Genomic DNA, 18,401 nt, shown 5'->3' with positions numbered 1-18,401 from the left:
CTTTGCAAAAATTTTAATGTTAAAATAGTTTAAAGACTTTTAAGTCTATTTAATTACTTACTTAATTTTTAGCCAAAAAGTGAAAAACAAAACAAAACAAAAACAAAACAAAAAAACACACACACACACACAACTAACAAAACACATAAATAAAACTTCAAAGATATCTTTTGTTGTCCTTTCTGTCAGTCTTCTACTTCCAAGCCTGAATTTTCCCGTATCATCCATTCAGCAATTATGATAACCAGCCTGGTACTTTTGCCTTTTCTGAATAATTATATTTATAATATCTTATATTTATTGAATATAAGTATCAACCATGATGTACAGCCAGTCTTCCTTTTCTTTAATATTTGTCATTCTACATATATATAGTTACAAATATTATTTAGGTTTTCATCTTCAAATATTCATGGCTGAATAGTTAATGTTCATGTGCCATAAAGTAGGTAAACAGTATTATTCTTATTTACTACAAAGGAAATTGTCAGAGTAAATGTCTGTGACATCTAACTAACTATTTCATACAGAATGGTTAATACAAGCAAATGTCTTCTGCCTGGATATTTGCTGTAAATGACAGACTTAACATCTGCAGAACAGCTGACTAAATGATTTGTGTTCCTGGGAAAAGTAAAGCTTAGTTTGAACACTAGGCAGCTCCTGTACTTTTCATCTGAACTGCAAGTGGTCAAACATGAACACTGTTCTGCAATGACTCTTGCTACAACAGCTAGAATGGAATGCAAATCGGATGGTGCAAGAAGCGGAAGACAAGACTGACTTCCTGTGCTAGTGGTGCAGTCACCAGGATTAACCCGGGTTATTCCAGTTGCTGCACTTGTGCTGAATACTGGTATTCATGGCATTACATGGAATAGTTTCCTCTCTGAAACCAAACTAGACCAAGCAGGAACCTCCCACACTTAACACCAAGTTCAGCTTGCAGGCAATCTTGAAAAAGTGTGTACTTTATTTGGGAACAGAAGGAGGGAGTGAGAAGGCTTTAAAATTTTTAAAATTGTAAATGAAATAAAAATATTTGTCAGTTTGTATACAAGTAAAATATTAGAGAAAATTAATTTAAAAGAAAGAAAAAAAAAAAAAAGAGAGAGAGAGAGAGAAAAAAAACAGGAAAGACTCAACCAAAGCCCTAAGAAATCAACAAATTCATAGTATCATAGACTGGCTCGGGTTGGAAGGGATGTTAAAGATCATCTAACTCCAACCTCTGTTGATGCAGCCCAGGATGCAGTTGGCCTTCTGCACTGCAAGCACACTATTGTTAGTACACAAATTCTGCCTCCAAGAAAACTCCAGCTCTGGCAAATGGAAGAAAAATCTGGTTTTAGAACAAGGTCAAATGAACCTACATGAATTCATGAATTTCTCTGGAAACGTAAAAGCTATTTATTACAAAAAAATAAGAATGAATACACTTATTATTTGTAGCAGTGAACTGTCAGTTCAACTGAGAATCATGCTGCAGGTAAAAGTATAAAATAAAAGACTCTGTGATCTGATGGGTATCTTAAATTTCACTTTTTTTTTCTTTTTTTTTCTTTTTTTTTTTTTTCCTGATCTCGGCTGGCAGTGTCTGGAGTATCACACTATGTCTGTAATGTACAGATTTGAATGCAAAGAATCACAGAATGGTCAAGGTTGGAAAGGACCTCTGAAGATCATGCGGTCTAACAAGCAGGATCACCTAGAGCACACTGTGCAGAAAGGCATCCAGGCAGGTTTTGAATATCTCCAAGGAAGGAGACTCCACAACCTCTCTGGGCAACATGTTCCAGTGCTCTGTCACCCTCACAGTGAAGTGCCCCTCATATTGAGTCAGAACCTCCTGTGCTTCAGTTTGTGCCTGTTGCCTCTCATCCTGCCGCTAGGCACAACTGAAAAGAGAGTTGCTCCATCCTCTTGACACCCTCCCCTCAGACATTTATTCATGAGGTCTTCTCTCACTCTTCTCTTTTCCAGGCTAAGCAGGCCCAGTTCTCTTAGCCTGTCCTCATATGACAGGTGCTCCAGTCCTCTAATCATCTTTGTAGCCCTCCTCTGGACTTGCTCCAGGATCTCCATGTCCCTCTTGTACTGGGGAGCCCAGAACTGGACACAATACTCCAGGCGTGGCCTCACCAGGGCTGAATAGATGGAAGGATCACTTCCCTTGAGCTGCTGGCAGCACTCTTCCAAATGCACCCCAGGATACCATTGGCATTCCTGGCCACCAGGGCACATTGCTGACCCACGGTCAGCCTCCTGTCCACCAGGACTGCCAGGTCCCTCTCTGCAGAGCTGCTCTCCAGAAGGCACTTTGTTTATCTTAAAGATTATTTTCTTCTTTGGGAATTCTCCAAGCATATACATAGTCCAGAAATGTTTACTTCTGTCTTTTTGAGTTCAGGTTTGCAAAGTTTTATTGTCCTTGTATTAGTTATTTAATTACAAAGCTCCACAACCTATGTAATTACTGAAGATGTATTCAGCATTTTGCAAAACCTAAAGGGATGTGTTATTTCCAAACGTTTTGAAGCTCAGAGCCTTAATTAAGCAAATTTTTTTACTACTTTCATGCTCACTCAAGAGATCACAGAACTTAATGGAAAGAATATGGGCTTTGCAGGGGTATGAGCAAGGTCAAAAATAAAACAACGTGGAAGAAGGTAATATCTGAGAAGTAACAAAGGAGAACAATATAACTTCTATACTCATTTTTAGTAACTCTTTTAAAACCTTAACATTAAGAACAGAGCAGAGGCTAAGTGGTGTATCTTCTCATGGTACAATGGAGCACTGTGATAGCTTTTTGCTTCCAGTGAATACAGTGAGTTGAATCTGCAACTACTGCAGTCCATTTTCATGACCTCCCAATCAGTACTACAACTCTTACTATGATTTTTCATGAATGAAGGACTCATGCCACAGAGAAAGTATGTCGGGCTCTGGACGTGTACTGAGTTGGTGTACAATACATGCTGAGACACTAGAAAATGCTAATTAAGATGACATACTGTAATAATTTCAGTAAATTTTGTATCAGTTTGTTCAGCTTAAAATAGGCTGTGGAAAAACTGTGATGGCTAAGACTCTAAGATAGACTAAAATCTACTGTTTATGTAGTAAGAGATTCGTATCTTATCATTAGTCTTCAAAATGGATATTCATGAGGATGTGGAGAGCCATTAAGCACCAATGAACTGATAATGACAGGCTGATGTTATTTCATTTTAACTAATACATAACAGAATAATAGTAATTCTTAGCCTGTGAAGAGATATTCAGAAACTAAATTTTCCAAAATTTTTCTTGATTTCATTTGTTTAATAATGTGTTGATTAGAAATTTCATAGCTGTTATCCCTAGCCCAGTCAGCCACAAACTCCTCTGTGCTCTGTGACACTTCTATTCAGGTTAGTTAACTAGGGCTCCTTGCTCTTTGGTTTAATAATTTGTTCCTCTGTAATGAAAGTTAAATCCCAAGACACATTTTTCCCTAGAATTCACTGTGGGAGTGTCCTAAAACTCATCTCCATATCACACCACCTGGATTACTTACTTACTTACTTACTTACTTACTTACTTACTTATTTATTTATTTATTTATTTATTTTTGTGGTCCCAAGAGGTGCTCAGACTTCATATAAACTTCTGCAACTAGAGCATGGCTTACATGCTGTCATATTTAGGCACTGCTGTATTGACATACGTGCTGCATATACATAGATTTTAGGTATTCTACACATATTTTAAGTGTGACTGCTATTTAGCATGATTTATATCTGTAGTTGCAAAAGATAACAAAGCAATTTTTCAAAACTCTGATTTACAGAGATGTAAACCAGAGAACTGTTCTACTATATGAGGAAAAGTATAATACAGATAGTACCATGCAGACACATAACCAATACAATTGCTTTATTAATCACTACTTTTAAAAATCATACTTGGCCAAAAGCATCCAAATCATTGTTTTGTGTGCTGTCATAACTCCAATATCACAACATTAACAGGCAGATGTAGATATGACACTGCTGGTTACAAAAATATATACACAAAGCAGCAGAGAAATGTTTACTCTTGAAATAAAATATTGGTGTAGTCAGAAAAGAGTGTAAAAGATAAGGAAAAAAGTTGTGCTAGGGTATAAAAATGATGAATCATAAGTTATGACTGATTTATAAATTGCCATATATTTGTAATCACAATATATCTATACCTAGACTAGACCTATGTTAAGTCTTTCCATGTTTATTTTCTTCATACATATGATCTCTCCTTTAGAAAGGCAGTACATACTGCATACTACCCTGCTGTTACAGACAGGTCAGACTACCCCAGGAAAGAATATCAAGCCAAGGGATCTTTTCAGGAGTTTTCAGAGGCAAAATATATATTTTTCTAAATGCAATTGTTTTCATTTCAAATACTTCATCAGCATGAAAACAAGTGCAGGTAGCCACTTTTTGTTGGTAGAGATTTCTACTCAGCAGAAGGGACTTCTGTCTGTCTTGCACCTACAGTATGTGCTCAAGGTGGACTGTGACTGCTGTGGCTGCCCTTCCTTCAAAGTCCTGCACACGCTTTCTTGCCCACAACAAAATCCCTCTGTTCAAAGCAGCTCCCTCCTGCCTTGCCTCCTGACTCATTGCTGACTTTCTATAATGATTTCTGAGTGATAAATTTCAACCTAGAAGGCACACGCATCAGAGTACTTAAAAGAGCTTTTGGGATTGATAATCATCCTATTTAACAGGAAGTTCAAAAACTAGGAACAATTATCACAACAAAATTCTTTCTCAGTGTCGCTGAAAGAGAAAAGTCACCTGTAAAACTAATTCTTTGTTCACATTCTTTCATTCGTGGATTTTTACTTCTCTTTACTTTCTATATTTCACAAAGTTTCTCTACTTTATTTGGCAAAGCCAGCTGATAAACTTCCACTGTTTAAGACTTTCTCCACTTTTTACTCAGCAGTATTTGCAAAAACTGGCCACATCCCGTGCTTCAGCAGTACAGCTAAGCTCCCAGTAGTGCTGAAATCTGTGTTTTGTTCACTTTGGGGATTTTAAGTCTTTTTGAGAGTCTTATAAGAATAAATATATATGTATATATATTTTATCATAGTCTAAGCAAGGTGGACATTACAGTAGGAGTAAAGTAGGCTCTACCACTATGCTCTCTGGATATCTCAATGGCAGTCTCTCTGGTCAGTGAGGAACCTCAGGCCTGGTATCAGTGATTGTTAGTGAGAACCCTTCCAAGCACTCATTTGCTTATGGGATGCATGGCAAGCATGACAGCAAGAACTTGTAAAGAAAACTTTCTAAAGAGTTTGAATAAGTAACTGTGATTAAACAGTGATAACAAAATAAGTTTATCTGGATTAGTGAAAATTCACTGACTTTTGTGATAGAGAAAAACCAACCAATGCTTCAATCAAAAAGAAGGATTGGTTACAAATGAAGGACTACAAAAAAAAAGTGATATTCAAGAATAAGAAAGCAAAGAGAGGGAAATACTGTTGGGAAAAGACTAGAAAGAACATCTGTAGAAAAAAGGATGAATCTATCAAAGTGAGTGACAGATGATGGAAAGGAATCAAAAGCATGATATTAAGTGAGCTGTAATGAAAAAAAGAAGGGTTCAGAAAATAAAGAGACAGAAAAATTAAAAAAAAAAAGAAGTTGAAGAGGAGTTAAGAATTAGAATGAAAAACTAAACAGGGAGATATAAAAACTTGTGAGAAAGCTTTCAAATATTTATTCCCTCCATATATCTATCTTATCTTAACTGTGTGTATGGTGTATGTGAACATGTTCAATGCTCAATGCAGATATGCTTGTGTTTTCCAAGGAGTATTCATTTCTTGAGAGCCCCTGAAAATTGGTAGAACAAGTGCTACTGATCTACTTTATGATTTAAGAGTTCTGCTTATTGTTTACTAGAGACACTGTAAAAAGGAAGCAAAAGTTACTGTATGGAAGACAATTTAACCCAATGATTTTTCCCTATGGATTACAGTATACAAGTGATCTTAGGTGAACACAACATGAAATGATTATGGAAATATAAATCAAAATTTCCTTGACAGTTGTATGGTGTTCACAGATATTGATAATTTCAATTAAAGTGACTCTACAGCTAATAGTCTTGAGACATTATTCTGGGCCATAACTTCAGAAGATTATAATTGTGTGTAATGTGATCTGGCAAGCTAATCCACGACGTGATTGTAATGGTATGTATAAGGTGGGATTGTCTGCTTCATGAGGGTTATCTGATCAAGGACCTTTTCAATGCAAAAGGGGATAATACATAAAGGGAAAAGAGATAAATAAGAATATGTAGAGACACAAAACTGTTTTGTGAAGGTTGACCAAAGACTAAAATTCTGCAGCTACTCATTGAAGTGCCATCAAGAAACTCCAAGGATAGATTTGGAGAGAGTCAACATGGATTTTGTAACTGATAAGTAAGGGGAAGCAATCAGAACATGAAGATTTGGGATACTTGGGGTATTCCTGTGGGACTATGCAAAATTTATGAAGGAGTTTTTAGGAGAAGGGATTGGAGAAGGAACAAAAGGAAGAATAGACAGAAAGAGGTATAAAACAGACCTGCTGCGTGTAAACCATTGTTGATCAGCACACTTATCTGTGCCTGATCACGGCAGTCTCTGTCCTGTCTTATTCTTCTTAACTTTCTTAACTGTCTCTCTGTGCAATCTCACTTTCTCATGTGCATGAGTGCTGCAAGGATGAGGTGCCAGCTACTGGGGGAACACCATGTATACCGTGTGATTTGTGTCCAGCAAATGCAGTCAGACCAGGGGTGTAGGCATCCTTGGCCAGTGGTGTCAGCTATTGGAGATGTGGGGTGTCTCAGCCCCAGCCATGAGATTGAGAACAGTGTGTGTCCCCAAAACCAGCTGGGGAGAACAGCGTGGGTGACAGGTTGCACTGGTGGCTAGAGCAGGGCTAGGCTGGGCTCCAGTGGACATCAGGAAGAATCCCTGCTCCCTGAGCTGATGGAGGCAACAGCCGCTTATAACATCCCTTAACAGCAGCACTGTACTTTACAGAGAAGAGTGTTTTTACACTCATTAGGAAAGTTAGATAAAACCAGAAAAAGATACTTTTAATGAATAATTTCTGGAGCATGTCTTCATAGTGTTCAAAATATTATTCAATTATTCTGAGAGGAAATAATTAACCTGTAGTGCTCTAGGCTATCATTGCATTTTTTTAATGCTTTATATGAATTTAGTTCTCATGAAAGCCATCTCACCGAGAGCTCAGAGAACTTTCACAAAACAGTGAAATGAAAACAGCACACACTTCTCAATTCTGATTAACTACCCCCAAGTGAGTCAGCTGTGACCTAGATCATTCTGATGAAGTTCACTTCCAAATCCACTGTCAAAGTCAACAGCAGAGCAGTAGTTCCACAGAGATCAGTAGGATGTGTCTAGAGTTTAAGTCTTATATTTATTTTAGGACTGCAAATTTTAGTGGTTTGGGTAAAGCTCATTTTTGATTTAAAATGGTAGTGACATTGTACCACTTTTTACAGGGGTCACCAAGCCTTGACAGTCTTGAGGTAAAGTGCTCTACATTCCATTGATGATCTGTATCCTGCTTCTGTAAAAATAACATTTTTGAACAAGGCAGAAAAGAGGCACAATGAAGTAATGAAGAATACACTTTTGTCTTTTGCAAACAGATTTCAAGAAACCAAATCCAGTGTCATTCATTATGTACTTCATTAAAAACAAAAAACAAACAAACAAACAAACAAACAAAAATCAGGATATAAAGTAGAAATAGAAGAACATCAGTCCAAACCTTGCTTAGCTATTAGCATTTTCCTGTTGATCTAAGCAAAAGAGAGAAAAAGAGGTATTCCAAGATACTTTCTGAGATTACAGATTGCTTTTATTGCAAGCTTTGTTCATGAGTGTTTGGAAAGGCATCTAATTTCAGCTGGGGGATATAATGTATAACAAAAACATCAAATTATTATGTAACAATGGACCAAAAAATTTTAGATGATTATATGCTATCATTACAATGAGATTTATCTAAATCATGCAAAGCTATGATTAAAAATTCCAGTAATCTATTTCTGCTATTTTTTTCTATGAATTACAAATATAAAGTCTGGTTAATTTACAGAGCATTATCAGGAGAATTAGAGCAAATTCCTTTCCCTTTCCATGGACAAAACCCCAAATAAAATTAGTTGCTTTGAAAAAACGCATATGAAAGCTGAGTAATAAATTTGACACCAGATAACATAAAACATTAGAAAAAAATTCAACCGATCACTGTCTTTCCATCCTGATGTTTTGCTAACCTTTGCAAAGGACCTAAGGGAGTAGTAACACTGAAATATGAAAGGTCACTTAGTGAATAAGTGTAAACCTTTATTTTTGGGCTGCTTTTTAAAGACACTTTCCAGTATGAACACTTGCATACATAGGCGCATACAAACTCTACAAACCACAGCATTCTGATTTTGATTACAAGTACTTCCTGTGGTTGTGGTTGCAATTCAGACTGCAAGATAAGAGGTATAAACTACTGCAAAAGGTGGGGCTTTTGATTTCATTGTCCTGATTTTGTAACTATATAATTATTATTTTTTTCTCCCCCTGGTTGCAGGGCTTCTTAGTACTGGCCAGTTTCCCTGGCACTGAGGTTAAACTGACAGGCCTATAGTTTCCCAGGTCTACCCTCCGGCCCTTCTTGTAGATGGGCGTCATGTTTGCTAGCCACCAGTCAACTGGGACCTCCCACAATAGCCAGGACTGCTGATAAGCAACTTGGCCACCTCCTCCACCAGTTCTCTCAGTACCCCTGGGTGGATCCCATCTGGCCCCATCGAGTTGCGTACATCCAAGTGCCGTACCAGGTCGCCAACCATTTCCTCATGGATAGTGAAGGCCACATTCTGCTCCCCATCCCCTTCCACCAGCTCAGGGTACTGGGTATCCAGAGAGCAACTGGTTTTGCCGCTGAAGACTGAGGCAAAGAAGGCATTAAGCACCTCCGCCTTTTCCTCATCTTTTGTAACTAAGTTCCCCCCTGCATCCAGTAAAGGCTGGAGATTCTCCTTAGTCCTCCGTTTAGCATTGATGTATTTGTAAAAACATTTTTTATTGTCTTTGACGGCAGCAGCCAGATTGAGCTCCAGATGAGCTTTGGTCTTTCTAATTTTGTTCCTGCACTGCCTCGCAACATCCTTATAGTCCTCCTGAGTGGCCCGCCCTCTTTTCCAAAGATTGTAAACCCTCTTTTTTCTCCTAAGCTCAAGCCACAATTCTCTGTTGAGCCAGGCCGGTCTTCTTCCCCTCTGGCTCATCTTTGGGTACGTGGGATCAGACCACTCCTGCGCCATTAAGATTTCCTTCTTGAAGAGCATCCAGCCTTCCTGGATTCCTCTGCCCTTCAGAACCGCCTCCCAAGGGACTCTACCAACCAGTGTCCTGAGCAGTTCAAAGTCGGCCTTCCATAAGTTCTATACAGTGATTTTACTGGTCCCCTTCCTGGCTTCTCTGAGAATGGAGAACTCTACCATTTCATGGTCACTCTTCCCAAGACAGTTTCCAGCCACCACATCTCCCACCAGTCCTTCTCTGTTTGTGAAGAGAAGGTCTAGTGGGGCACCTCCCCTGGTAGGCTCACTAACCAGCTGCGTCAGGAAGCTATCTTCCACGCTCTCCAGAAACCTCCTAGACTGCTTTCTCTGGGCTGTGTTGTGCTTCCAGGATATATCAGGGAAGTTGAAGTCCCTCACGAGTACAAGTGATGACGATTTCGCAGCTTTTGTCAGCTGCCTGTAGAATTCCTCATCCGTCTCCTCATCCTGGTTCATCGGTCTATAACAGACCCCCACCAGGATGCTTCCCTTGTTGGTCTTCCTGCTGATCCTAACCCATAGGGACTCAACCTTATCATTCCCAGCCTCAGGTTCCACAACATCAAAACTCTCTGATATAGAGAGACACACTACTACCCCTTCTGTGCTGCCTGTCCCTTCTGAAGAGCCTATAGCCAGACATTGCAGCACTCCTGTCATGAGAGTGGTCCCACCATGTTTCCGTGATGGCAACCAAGTCGTAGCCTGCCTGCCGCATTATGGCTTCTAGCTCCTCCTGTTTGTTACCCATGCTGTGTGCATTAGTGTAGATGCACTTCAGTTGGGCCATTGCCTTCTCTCCCAGCCTTGCCATTGTTACCCCTGGCACAGCTCTAACAAGCCTTGTTTCAGTCCCGTCCCACTTCTTACCTAGTTTAAAGCCCTCTCAATAAGCCCCGCCAGCTCCTGGCCCCATTTTCCCCTTAGAGATAGGGACCCATCTGCAGCCATCAGGCTGGGTGCCGAATAAAGCGCCCCATGGTCAAAAAAAAAAATTCTGTGTTGGCACCAGCCTCTGAGCCACACGTTTATCAGGTGGGCTTACCGCATCCTCTCTGTACTCCTCCCTGCCACCATAGGGATGGGCGAAAACACCACCTGTACTCCCGCTCCATCCACTAACCATCCCAGTCCCCTAAAGTCCTGTTTGATGGTCTTCAGACTTCTCTCTTCAATGTCATCACTGCCAGCCTGGACTATTAAAAGAGGATAATAGTCAGAGGGGCAAACCAGGTTGGGAAGCTTTCTGGCAATGTCCCTAACCATGGCCCCAGGAAGGCAGCAGACTTCCCTATGGGTAGGGTCAGGACAAGAAATAGGTCCCTCTGTTCCCCTGAGAAGGGAGTCGCCCACAACAATCACCCCTCTTTCTGTCCTGGTGGAGGCAGACTCCAGCGTGGAGTCAACTTCCTCACCCTAGGCATCCTCCTGGTTAGACTTTCCACCTCTTCCTCAGCTACTGGTCTCTCAAGCTCCAGGGCCTCAAACCTGTTGCGTAAGGGCACCTGGGAAGGTGGGGCCAGTAGGGGGGGGCATAACCTGCGATGTCAAGCAGGGACCTGTCTCCATTCCTCCTCAACTCCTAGGTCCCCTGCCTCTGCCCAACAGCAGCAGGGCAGGGGGTCCACCCCCATTTGGGGTGTCTCACCCCAGCACCTGTCCTTCAGGCCATGCAGGGGGTGGCTCCACAAGTCTACCTCCTGCTCACACTCCCTGATATCCCTCAACCTCTCAACCTCCTCCTTGAGTTCTGCCACGAGGCAGACCATGTCATCCACCTGCTCGCACCTCACGCACACAGTCTCTCTGCCTCCCGCCGATGGCAGCTACAGGCTCAGACACTCCCCGCATCCAGTGACCTGAACTGCTGCATTTTTGGACGGGCAGTTGGTCTGGGTGTGTACCGTCTTCTGGGGAGAGCACTGTGCCTGGTGGAGACCATTGCAGCCTAGCTAACGGGAGGCTGTTGTTAGAGGAGGTGTTCGTATGGGCAGGGGGGAGCGCTCTGCCCTTCCTGCTCGCCCTGCCTGCGCGACCTGCCGCGCCTCACCGTTCTGACGCGCCACGCCCTGTTTGCCCATCCTGTTCACCACACTCCTGGTGCAGTTTATGAACAGCGTTTGGGGGAGGGTGCTGTTGGTTCTGCCTACGCCTCATTCTCACCTCGTTCACCTCCCTCGCGAGGGCTGCCAGGTCCTGGCGGCTCCCTCGAGTGGGCTCGGTGCCGGAAAAATTAGCCCTGCCTGTCCGATCCCCCGCTCCGCTGCAGAACCTGTCTGCCCCGGAGCCGATCGCCTTGATCGACTAATTCATTAGTCTTGTTACCTTTATATAAGGTTGATGTCTTATTTTGTTCTCTTGGTGATCTCAGCTTTTCATCACCCATTTCTTTGAATTTTGAGCTAAGAATTTCATTCTTTCTGCTCATAAAACTGCATGTGCAAGGAAATGAGAACTGTCTGCATGTTGGTTTTTAGCCATCCCTTAAAATTCTTCCATTCATGTAAATGGATAGAATTTGTACTTAGAAACATGTACACCTGTGATTATGAATAAAGACATTTAAAACATGTGCTACCTTTAATTTTGTTTGTCTTTTATTTCTACTTTCACCAGTGGCTTCACATGATAGCTACTACAATAAATCCAAGCTAGACCTGATCCTGAGATAATACAGAGTGGTAAAAATTAAAAATCTCCTCAAGACAATTATCAGAAAGTACAAAAACTGAATAGTGCAGCTTTGAACAGAAAGAAGTGTTTGATTTTAACTTCAAAGAGCCTTGCAGTGCTCTGTTATGGGCTAAGTGGAGCAAGCTTATATTCAGCCTGATGGAGCTTTTAACTGTGATGGAAGAACATGCGCTGAGGATCTTACAGTCCATATCCTCATGCTTTCAGTCAGCTGTTTCCAAACAAACCGTAAATGTGGACCCACTCCAGAAGGAATCAGGAGGCCTGTTTACCCTGGATATGAAGAAGGCTGAAGTACTCAATGACTTTTTTGCCTCAGTCTTCACTGGCAAGTGCTCTAGCCACACCATTCAAGTTGGAGAAGGCAAAGGCAGGAAATGGAAGAATGAAGAAGTGCCCTGTGTAGGGGAAGATCAAGTTCGACACCAGCTAAGGAACCAGCAGTTGCCTTCAGGTACATTGGACCTAAAGAGACACATCCATGTGCAGGTCCTGAGGGAACTGGCAGATGAAGTTGATAAGCCACTGGCCATCATATTTGAGAAGCTGTGGTAGTCCAGTGAAATCCTGCTTACTTAGTGTCAATCAGAAGAAATACATCTGACTTCTAAACTTCAGACATCCTAGTATAAGCTGGTTATAACTTATTTACTATACATAAAATTCTTATGCTTTTTTCGTTCTGTATTACTAAATGTTTTTCCATTTAGTGTTCAAAAATTTTAGTTAAATCAGTACAGAAACTATATGTGTTAATACACACCACGCATATATTGCATTGAAAAAGAACAACTAAAGGAACAACATTTTATGAGTAAATAAATGTGAGACAGGCAGAGTATGTAGGAGGATTGCTGGGTATTGCTATCTTGTAATGTGAGCATGTAGTAAGCACCAAGATCAGAACAAAGGTCCTTGATTTGGGAGTTCTTGCCAGGGCAAATCAATTAATTTCAGAGATTCCATGACAAACCATGCTCCTGCATTATCACAATGAATTGTCCTAGTGGGTTCAATTGTTTAGCAGGCCTAAAAGCATACTAATCCACTTATTTTCTTTCAGAGGAAGCTCTGATTTATTTTTATCTCTTTTCCATACCACTTTCACTGTTAACTCCAAATAAGTAAAACAGCTTGAATTTTTTTATTGTTGTAGTTTGTCAACTGTCCTCATGTTGCTGTCTTATCTTCTGATGGCTCATTCACATAGAGATCTCAGCCATTTTGGGCAGAGCTTGAAACTTTTGCCAGGGATAAAATGAAATTCATTTTGAGTTCCTCAAGTCTCCTTAAAATTTTTATTTAAAATTGGAATACAAACAGACACATTTTAAAGAAAGATGTAATTTTACTATGTTTCTTCAGAATCCTTACAATATACTTTACATATATATTTATTTTCAGAATAGAAGCCACAGTTAACACTTGAAAGTGTGAAATACATAGATGTCAGTAACTCCCAGACCATGGAAATAGGGAAGACACAATAAAGGAGAAATAAACAAACAAACTCATTATGGAATCTTATGTGTTCTTATACAAAGCCAAATAACACAGCTGTCTAATGTGAGCTGCTAGAGATAGGAACCTAACATTATAAAATGTTATCTGAAAAATCATTATTATTTTATTTATTATTATTATTGATCAGTTTAAAACCAGGTGAGCAGATAGAGATATAACTATATCTATATATGGATAAATATTAGCCTTATAAACTCTCATAAAAATACTTATGTTATACTAAAAGATCTAGAATGACTACATATACTTTTTGTTTTTTACATTTTTAAATTTCACACTTTCTAATTAAGACACAAACAGTAGTTTCTTAAAAAGTTAAAATAATTAAAAAAAAAATCTGACACTTGGCATGTAATTCACACTTTATTTGAATAAAACACTATTTTTTTTTTCTGGTCAAGTAAATCCAAATAGGAGAAGTACTTTTTTCTTATTATGTTCCTTCACTATTCATGTACAAAACAAAAAGCAATTTATCTTTTAGAAGGTTACTAGATGTCAAATGGCTATAGTCAGAGAAAACCTCTTGATTGTTGTTTAAAACCATGGAAGCAAGATATGGGTAACAGTAAGCTGTTCAGTTTGCAGTCCTTTTCACTCATGGAATTTAACTCCAATAAGTATCTGAATATAATCAATAGTTCATTATGTCTTGTTTTACACAAAATATAGTGATAATTTAACTCAGTGGAACAAATGCTTAATTCTGTTGAAAAAATCCATATTCAAGATTGATACATGATTATAAACCATTTGCTTTGGTGTTCTGTACTGATACATGGTCATCAATCAAACTATGGTTAATTACTATTACTATAGAGCACAGAGCACAAGAATGCCAGTTCTTGGGTAAAAGTTTTGTAATACAGAGGCTCTTCTACTCTTCTACTGTGTAATGCAATAGATAAAATTCTACAATAGCAGATACTCTTGATGTATGTAAATGGGATAAAATGGATGATATATGCTTTTTAGAAATTAATTAAAAGAGAAAGAAATGGTTCTGCAAAACAGAGGAAAGGAACTGTACTAAGGGTAGAGCTTGTACAAAGTTAGAACTTGTACAAAGGTACAGAGAGCTCTCTTTGAAAGAGAGCTTCTAGAGTTACTCCTTCAGTTGTTGAAGATTGGGAGGCAGAGTTAAAGCAATAAGAGAGAATATACTGGAAAATTATTTGCATAAACAGTATCTTGCATTTCCAGACCTGGGCATATATTGACGAAATTATATTTTTCAGAATTTATGGTACAGGAAACCAAAAATATTTACAAGAGAACAAGTAATTATTACTTTATCTAATAGGAATTAAAAGAGGAAAAATATCAGCCTAGTGACACAGTATGTGCTGAAAGAAGCCATAGTAAGGGAACGGTCCACTTTTAATACATTTTTAAAAGTCTATGCATATCCAATTTACTTACATACCATAGAAATTTAAAAGGTAATTCCAGGATTCATCAGAATTCCTCATCACAATGCTCCCAGTTCAGACCTTTATTTAATCATTATTATTTTTTTAATGGGCTGCAATAGTACAGCTCTTCTATCTGGCTGGCTTTCTTTACTTTTAACGAAAAGGACTCTCCTAAGTACTTCTTTTGAAATGAAATAAAATCATATTAGAACAAACATAAAAACAGCAGCTGATATTTTCTAAAAAATGCATAATTCAAAGGTTTTTAAAGGTCTAGTAGGAGACAGAGAACAAACTGTTGCTGGTGACCTATAGAACTAGGACACTGGAGACACTGGCAAAATTAGATTTAAGTAAGAGCAGTGACTGTTTCAGACATTATTTCTGATATAGTTTGCAATGACAACTTTTGTGATTTACGTGTGCTTTCTTACTAAGAAATAAAATCTGTTCTGTTGTTCTCAGAAGCAAAGGAAAAAAGCAATAAAACTAGTAATAATAATAATAAAAAAACACAGATTAAACATACTGAAACACTTAAAATATTATTTTCAACAAAATGTACAGTACTTTTCAAATATGTGTGATTTTAAAATCTGTGTTGTTACTCTAAATGTAGGGTGTTACATCAGGAATGTGTACGTGAAACTCTGATCCTGGGAGTAGGACAGAAATCTCCCCCACAAAAATGCCTGTTTTGCTGGTGTATCACAAGGCAGCTTATTAGCCAGCTCAGAAAAGAAGAATAGTAAGTACTCTCTTTCATTTTATTTCCAGATCACTTAGGGTTACAGAAAACAAATCCTAGGGAATCAGCACTCTGAGCAGTCAAACTGTTTTGAGTGGCTGCAGAACACAATACAAATTTACCTAATAAAACATCTTTTGGCAACTATTTATTCTGAAACTGCCTGGAGCAAATAATCAGTAATAGTTATATTAGTATTAACTAATTAAGCTGTTTGTTCTTATGTTAAAATATCCTGTAAGTATTTGGTGTTACTTTTGATTGAGAGATTTAAAGTATTAATTTATTTTCTATTTCAGTGTTGCTCTTATTTATAATTACTGATTTTTTGAAACTCTTTACACACTTTAGGCCTTGTGATTGAAAACTAATATTTTTACCATCTCTAGCACTACTATTGGATTAGCTTTACTTATTTGTTAGCTAATTAAAAAAAAAAATAAAAAAAAAATGGAAACGGGAAACAGGATAAAGAACATTAAGACAGCATCCTGATCACCCATCAGTCAGTGTTTCAGAATCAATAACCAATTTTCTACAACACTTTATTACTGTATAGCTTAATGAGTTCTTGAGATCAAACCTGGTTGTTTTTCATGGTATAATATACCCTAAATTAACATTCACCATTTTTCTTTCTTTCCTTGAGTAACCAGTGCCACAACCATTAAGGCAGTTAATTCAGGAAAAAAAATAAAAAAAAAATCATTATTCAACTAATATATCCTTAGACATGTTAACAAAATGCTGTTGAAACTGTTTACACTAATGTGGTTTTTTTTTTGAGACTGAGCCAATAGATCTGAGAGGACAATAATCTCTGCAGAGTGACAAGTTGCTGAGAGAAAGCAGAGGATAATAATCTCTCTTGCTGGCAAAGCTGTAGCTGGAAGTGATTAAGCCTTTAGGGTCTTACTGATGTCAGAGTTGTTATAGTCTCTGTTGTCAGACAGGATAACTATCTGATAAAATTAAAACAAATACCTATCATTAGCAGATAGAAAACACACCCACTGAAATAAGCAAGTGTTTACATTTATATACAGAAAATCCATTCCTCTTCAATTTTGAGTCAAGCACTGTTTGAAACCACCATGTCAAAGACAAATTTGCCTTTTAATCATGGTTGCAAGGAAGATATATCAAAGAAAAAGAAGCATATTTTTCAGTGAAACCTTTGTCCCCATTTTTATTTTTTTCTTTCTAAATTGGAACATTATCTTTTCTATCTGTGATTTTTTATAAGATATTCTTCAAGACTCTATTAAGAATATTCACCTGGGTATTTAATCATGACTGACTTTGACTAACATATCTCTTTTGGCAAATTATATTTTCATGTCATCCTCTCAGAGAAGGTGCTCCACCAGTTTTTGTCAAAATCTCTCCTAAATTGTCTTTAGCATATAATCACGCTAATTGCATTCCTAACAAAACCAAAACCAAAACCAACCAACAAAACAAACAAAAGCACTAAATATGTTATTTTGTCCCCTTGGATTACTTGTTAATATCTTCTGGACAATGAGCTCTTTCAGATTTGTAAAAGCTTTATCCTTGTACCTTATATACTGACGAATATGTTACATATGAAATGTGTATTTAAAAGGGCTCCACTTGATTCTTAAAGGGCTTCTTTAAGAAAGGATTCAAACTGACAATATTGTAATTAGAAGCAATGTCAGTAAATCCTTTCAAAACACTAATGTGAGATTATTAATTCTGTCCAAATTTAGCCTAGAGATCAGGATTATGTCCCCTGGGTAACTTATTTGAGACATGTTACATCAGAAGCCTAAAATCCTGAAGATAATCTTCTGTAATATTTTTTTTAGAATTTGTTGAAATTTTACTCAGCATAAAGGTTGAAAGAAAGCAAAACTTTGACCTTACTGAAGTTACTTAGTAAATCAAAGCCTGAAAGTAACACACATAGATCCTATCCCTAATGATGTCTCACACAAAAGCAGTAGTTCCAGGAGCATAAAACCAGCAGCAGCAGCAGTAGGAAAATGAATAAAAGAGTTTGGCGGTTGCTTCCTACTTTATGAAGAGAAATAGTTTTTAGTTTTTAGTTTTTCTTTAGTGCCAGGGCCCTGTGGAGTATGTTCACATTCCTCACAAATATAGTGCTGTGTTCTTCTCTAGGTTGCCATGGTTCTACTCAATCAAAACAGCGAGAATTGCCTAGAAAAATTCAGAGTAAATGTGTTTGAAAAATTCAGATTTGAAAAATTCTGAATTTTCAGAAAAATTTCAGAACTTTGCCTAGGCAAGAAAGAAAGTACCAAGCTGTACACAGTCTTAACCCTTCATGGAAGTGGCTTGAATCAAAAAAACTAGGCCAGTTTAACATTGTATTTTCTAAACTGTTCCTCAATCAATCCTTTCTTTTTTTTTTTTTTAATCTCAATCTGTATACCAAAATCCACTGCTAGAGATCCTGCCCTTATTCAAATGTTCTTTACTGTATTTGAAGCGTTTCAAACAAACAAACAAACAAACAAAACAAACAAGCAAACAAAACAATAACAACAAGCAGATACAAATATCTGTTCTAAGAAATTCTGCCAGTTCTAATTAAATAAATAGAA

General features: G+C 38.2%; 1 protein-coding gene across 6 annotated transcripts in view; it reads right to left on the bottom strand.

The window, feature by feature from the left end:
- KCNIP4 (potassium voltage-gated channel interacting protein 4) overlaps nucleotides 1–18,401 on the bottom strand; it is a gene marked incomplete at its 5' end in the record, with an annotated part of 454,322 nt that overhangs the window by 54,402 nt on the left and 381,519 nt on the right. The window lies entirely within an intron of this gene.

The sequence above is a fragment of the Aythya marila genome (genome assembly GCF_965140915.1).
Source record: "Aythya marila genome assembly, chromosome: 4".
In the NCBI taxonomy this organism is placed as follows: Eukaryota; Metazoa; Chordata; class Aves; order Anseriformes; family Anatidae; genus Aythya; species Aythya marila.
The sequence above is the reverse complement of the archived record's forward strand: the minus strand, read 5'-3'. Positions and strand labels throughout refer to the sequence as shown.